We start from the raw sequence: 6,870 nt of genomic DNA, 5'->3' as shown, positions 1-6,870 counted from the left end.
CAAGCCTTCCACTGTTGTTGTATTTAGATGGCCTTAAGCCATATTTTTGTAATAAGTACTCTTTTATGAGTTATTCGATGTAATAAGTGTGTGATTGCCACTCTGTTATAAATCCTTCAAGTACTGTGTGTGTCAGCATTACCGATCCAGGGATGACACATATGCACAGAGATTTGACTATTTGAGGTCAGATTGCTACAAGATGGTATCAGAGCCAGGTTGAATGTAAGACAAGACCACTAAGATAAGCCATAGGTCACCGAGGGAGTCCTGGATTAGGGGGTCTCTGGACAGCCGGATTATATCCTTTGGCCGGACTGTTGGACTATGAAGATACAAGATTGAAGACTTCGTCTCGTGTCCGAATGGGACTCTACTTGGCGTGGAAGGCAAGCTAGGCAGTACGGATATGGATATCTCCTCCTTTGTAACCAACCTTGTGTAACCCTATCCCCCCTCCGGTGTCTATATAAACCGAAGGGTTTTAGTCCGTAGGACAACATACAATCATACCATAGGCTAGCTTGTAGGGTTTAGCCTCTCCGATATCATGGTAGATCAACTCTTGTAATACTCATATCATCAAGAATAAATCAAGCAGGACGTAGGGTTTTACCTCCATCAAGAGGGCCCGAACCTGGGTAAAACACCATGTCCCCTGCCTCCTGTTACCATCCGCCTTAGACGCACAGTTCGGGACCCCCTACCCGAGATCCGCCGGTTTTGACACCGACATTGGTGCTTTCATTGAGAGTTCCTGTGTGTCGTCGCCGTTAGGCTTGATGGCTCCTACTATCATCGATAGCGATGCAGTCCATGGTGAGACTTTTCTCCCCGGACATATCTTTGTGTTCGACGGCTTCGCACTGCGGGCCAACTCGCTTGGCCATCTGGAGCAGATCGAGAGTTACGCCCCTGGCCACCATGTCAAGTTTGGAAGCTTAAACTACACGGTCGATATCTGCGGAGACTTGATCTTCGACGGATTCGAGCCTCTGCCTTGTGCATCACGCGATCACAATGATTACGATTTAGCTCTACCATCAGATAGTGTTCAGGAGACCGCACCGGCAGCCGCTCCGACCCTCAATTCAGAGCCAGTTGCACCATCCATGGACGGGTGGATGGACCCCGCCACGGAAGCCTTATCTTCATCGGCGATCAAGCCGGACATCGACCTTACCCTGCACGAGAGCCATGTTGTCAAACTGCCGGATCCTTCCCCGGCCACGGACTCCGAACCGCCTGCGCCCGTTCCTAGCGAATTCGATTGGGCGCCGATCATGGAGTTTATCTCTACGGATATTTTTCAGCACTCGCCCTTTGGCGACATACTGAACTCATTAAGGTCTCTCTCCTTGTCAGGAGGATCCTTGCCTAACTATGTCCGGCAGGATTGGGTTGCGGACGATGAAGAAATTTGCGGCCCACCCACCACCCACTTAGTAGCCACTGTCGATGACTTAACCGACATGCTCGACTTCGACTCCGAAGACATCAATGGTATGGACGATGATGCGGGAGACGAAGAGGAACCACTGCCCACAGGGCACTGGACAGCCACCTCATCATACGATATATACATGGTGGACACACCCAAAGAAGGCAATGGCGACGAGACAACAGAGGATGACCCCTCCAAGAAGCAACCCAAGCGCCGATGTCAGCGGCGCCGCTCTAAGTCCCGCCAAAGCAAAAGTGGTGATACCAACACAAGAGATAATAACACTCCGGATAGTGCCGAAGACAACAACAATCCCCTCCAGCAAGATTTAGAGCAGGAAGATGGAGGAGCCAGCCCTCCCGAGAGAGCGGCAAATGGAGAGGCGGAGGATGATAATTACATGCCCCCCTCCGAAGACGAGGCAAGCCTTGGCGATGACGAATTCGTCGTGCCAGAGGATCCCGTCGAACAAGAGCGCTTCAAGCGCCGGCTTATGGCCACCACAAATAGCCTTAAGAAAAAGCAGTAGCAGCTTCAAGCTGATCAAGATCTGCTAGCTGACAGATGGACTGAAGTCCTCGCGGCCGAGGAATATAAACTCGAACGCCCCTCCAAGAGTTACCCAAAATGCAGGTTGCTACCCCGAATGGAGGAAGAAGCGTATGACGCGGCTGATCGGCCACCTCGTGGCCGTGATAGAGAGGCATTCCAGCCAAAAACTCAGCCCGCACCCCGACATCATTTAAATAAAAAGGCATGGGGAAATACGCCAGACCTGCGAGACATATCGGAGGACAAAGCAAAGCATGCAAGATCGATCTACGGATCACGAGGGCACGCCACTATGCGCGAGGATAAACGTCACGCCAGATACAGTAAAAGTAAATCCGGCCGGGCCGAACACAGCGGGCAAGACCCATTCGAGCTGTGTCGCGGTATAGCCCAATACAGAGGCGCCGCACACCCCTTATGCTTCACAGACGAAGTCATGGATCATCAAATCCCAGAGGGTTTCAAACCCGTAAATATAGAATCATACCATGGCACAACAGATCCTGTGGTATGGATCGAGGATTTCCTCCTCCACATCCACATGGCCCGCGGTGATGACTTACACGCCATCAAATACCTCCCACTAAAGCTTAAAGGACCAGTGCGGCATTGGCTTAACAGCTTGCCAGCAGAGTCCATTAGCTGTTGGGAAGATCTAGAGGCCGCATTCCTCGACAACTTTCAGGGCACTTATGTGCGACCACCAGATGCCGATGACTTGAGCCACATAATTCAGCAGCCAGAAGAATCATCCAGGAAATTCTGGACTCGGTTCCTAACAAAGAAAAATCAAATCGTCGACTGTCCGGATGCAGAGGCCCTAGCAGCTTTCAAACACAACATCCGCGATGAGTGGCTAGCCCGGCACCTTGGTCTGGAAAAGCCAAAATGTATGGCAGCCCTCACGACACTCATGACCCGCTTTTGTGCGGGAGAAGACAGCTGGCTGGCTCGCAGTAATAACATATCAAAGAACCATGGTACTTTGGATACCAAGGACGGCAATGGCAGGTCACGTCGAAATAAACATAAGCGCCGCATTAACAGCGACAAATACCGAGGATACGACAGTCAGTGCCGGATTCAAAGGCTCTAAACCTGGTCAGCGGAAAAAGCCATTTAAAAGAAGCACTCCGAGCCCGTCCAGTTTGGACCGCATACTCGATCGCTCGTGTCAAATACAAGGCAACCCCGACAAGCCAGCCAACCACACCAATAAGGATTGTTGGGTATTCAAGCAGGCCGGCAAGTTAATTGCCGAAAACAAAGATAAGGGGCCACATAGCGATGACGAGGAAGAGCCCCGGCAGCCGAACACCGGAGGACAGAAGAGGTTCCCCCCACAAGTGTGGACGGTGAACATGATATACGCAACCCACATCCCCAAGAGGGAGCAGAAGCGTGCGCTCAGGGACGTATATGCGTTGGAGCCAGTCGCCCCAAAGTTCAACCCATGGTCCTCCTGTCCGATCACCTTCGATCGCAGGGACCACCCCACTAGTATCCGTCATGGTGGATTTGTCGCACTAGTCCTAGACCCAATCATTGACAGATTTCACCTCACTCGAGTCCTTATGGATGGAGGCAGCAGCCTGAACCTGCTTTATCAGGACACAATGCGCAAAATGGGTATAGACCCCTCAAGGATCAAACCCACAAAAATGACCTTTAAAGGCGTCATTCTAGGTGTAGAGGCCCATTGCACAGGTTCAATTACACTGGAAGTGGTCTTCGGATCTGCGGATAACTTCCGAAGCAAAGAAGTAATCTTCGATATAGTCCCGTTCCGCAGTGGCTATCATGCACTGCTCGGGCAAACCGCATTTGCGAGATTCAATGCGGTACCGCATTATGCATACCTCAAGCTCAAGATGCCAGGACCTCGAGGGGTCATCACAGTTAATGGAAACACAGAGCGCCTCTCTCCGCACGGAGGAGCACACTGCGGCCCTCGCAACAGAAGCGCAAAGTAGCCTTTCAAGGCAATCCACCAGTTCGGTGTTTCAAGACCGAACACCTTCAAGCGCGCTCGGAGTAATCGGCAAATAGACCGCCTGGCACGACCTGAGCTCGCGTAACAATGCGGCCCCCACCCCAGTCCCAGCCAAACGGCAAAATTCGTGCCACGCGTACATAATTACGCATTAAAAATACCATGGGCACAGGCGGGGAGGGGGGCACAACTACGGCACGCCCCAATACGCGGCTTAAACCGCACTAGGGGCTTCCCACTTTGTTATTTTTCTCTTTCAGGACTTTAATCTCTGGAAACCCTGTCCGGCAGCATGATTGCCGAACACATGATGCATCAACCAAGGAGGCAGAAAGCTACGTCACACCACGGAACTCCCAGGTGGATTACGATAACGAGTGAAATATTTGCTTTAATACTATTCCTCAGCTTGCCCTTGGAAGGGACATAGTCCTACTTTTTGCTTATCGCACTATCTGTATCATTCTGCTTTAATGCACCTTTTTGAATAAACAATGCATAGCATTAAGACTATTATTGCATTCTTCCTTTTATATATATATGTGTGTTCATTAATGACGCCTTGCAACCGTACACTTTGGTATGGCCAATACACCAGGGGCTTAAGTACCCCACAATATGGTGCGAGAAGTCCGAACACTTTCACAAGTGCGGCACCCCGAACTTATAGCATTATATGCATCAGCTCCGAATCATGTCTTTGGTCAAATGTTGGGTTTGCCCGGCTCCTATGTTTTGGTACCTTACGTTATGCTCTATCGGCTAAGGTAGCACTAGGAGAACTACTGCGATTGTGCCCCGGTTCTGCTAGGCTAAGCACCTCAGTAGAGAAAGCTAAAACTGACTATCATGATAAGGCGAGAGACTGGTCGCCGTTCGGCGAGGTTTCGAGTCCCTAAAGACTTATGCCGCTTAGAGCGAGGAGCCGGTCCTGTCCGGCTTAAAGGCGTGTATCGCGCCCCGAATTCGGCCTTCCGAATACCAGGGGCTTCGCCAAAATTTAAAATTATAGAATTCTATGTCTAAGTGAGAGTGATAAAGCATTATTAGTCCGGTTGCCTTGTTCGCTGTGTTGAGCACCTCCCTCGAAGGACCCAAAAATGGGAACAAGAGTGCTCAGGTTTATCCCGAACACCCCAACACTCGCGGCATGGGGGCAGAAGCCGAGGACTAGCCATCTCTCAGATTGGATAAACAGCCAAACAGAAGGTAATATTTTAAATTCAAACAAGCGTTGCATAGCGCATATGAAACAAGTTTTCATCATACAGGATCACATGAGCAAGTTTACTCAAATATTACATCCGTTGTACATTCGTCCGCTACAAGATGGGCACCCTTCAGGACACCCTCATAATAAATTTTGGGGGTGCGATGCTCCTTGCCCTGCGGTGGTCCTTCCTTGATCAGCTTCACGGCGTCTAGCTTGGCCCATTGCACCTTCACATGGGCGAAAGCCCGGCGTGCACCTTCGATGCAGACGGACCGCTTGACGACTTCTAGCCGAGGGCAGGCATCCACAAGCCGCCTCACCAGGCCGAAGTAGCTGTTCAGAAGGGCGTCACCAGGCCACAGTCGGACTATAAGGCCCTTCATGGCTTGTTCGGCCGCCTTCTGTAGCTCGACCAGCTGCTTTAGCTGGTCGGTCAGAGGCATCGGGTGTTCGGTCCCAGTATACTGAGACCAGAACAGCTTCTCCGTTGAACTCCCCTCCTCAGCCTGGTAAAACTGTGTGGCATCCGACACGCCGTGGGGCAAATCTGTGAATGCTCCTGGAGAGCTCTGGATTCGGGTAAGTAATAGGTAATTTACTCTCACATGCTTGCTTTGCATATAGAATGCCTTACCCGCCGCTATTTTCTTTATCGCGTCAATCTCTTGGAGGGCCTTTTGGGCTTCGGCCTTGGCACTCTTTGCGCTCTCGAGGGCCACGGCAAGCTCAGACTCTCGCGTCTTCGAGTCAAGCTCCAACGCCTCGTGCTTCATCACGAGAGCCTGGAGCTCTTGCTGCACCTCGCCCACCCGAGCTTCTTGCCTTTCCCGCTCGGTGGGCTCCTTGGCCGCTTCATCTTCGGCCTCGGACAATGCTTGCTTTAGGGTCGCCACTTCGGTCGTGGCCCCTGGCAAATTCATGATGATCCTGTCATTTTGCAATCGCATTATTTTATACATCTCCATAGACTAGGTACTACTTACCTTTGTTCTCCTCGAGCTGCCTCTTGGCAAGGCCGAGCTCGTCCTTGGACCCTTTAAGGTCCTGCTTCAGTGCGGCAACCTCCACAGTCAGTGTGGAAAATGCCAGCAGCGAAGCCTGCATACGCATATTGACATACTTATATTAGACTCATGCGATACTATTTGATCCTCTGTTCGGCTTTTCTTTGTGAACACCGAACAGAACATCAGGGGCTACTGTCTGTGCGGTAATATTTTCCCTATATTTTAAACATTTACCTCGAAGCCTGTTAGAAGGCTGGCACAGGCTTTAGTCAATCCACTCTTGGCGGACTGAACCTTCTGGACCACCGCACTCATAATAGTACGGTGCTCCTCGTCGATGGAAGCGCTGCGAAGCTCTCCCAGCAGATTGTCTAGCGCCTCTGGATGGACAAAGGTCACCGGCACAGGCGTCTTGCCCCTCTTGGAAGGAGGCCGCCTGCCCGAGCCCGGAACCACTGGAGGTTCCGGCGTGGTGTTCGGCTGAGGGCCGAACTCGGAGCCCTAAGGGGCCTTGTTCCCTCTGCTCCCGGAGTCCGGAAGGTTGCCTTGAGGCATCTCCGGGACTGTCTCCCCTCGACCCGGTGCCTCTTGAGACAATACCTTGGCATCGTCCGTAGGGTAAGGGGAGGTGGCGGTCGGAAGTGGATCGCTATCCATATCC

Source organism: Triticum aestivum, chromosome 1A (assembly GCF_018294505.1).
Source record: "Triticum aestivum cultivar Chinese Spring chromosome 1A, IWGSC CS RefSeq v2.1, whole genome shotgun sequence".
In the NCBI taxonomy this organism is placed as follows: domain Eukaryota; kingdom Viridiplantae; phylum Streptophyta; class Magnoliopsida; order Poales; family Poaceae; genus Triticum; species Triticum aestivum.
Note: the sequence above shows the minus strand (reverse complement) of the source record.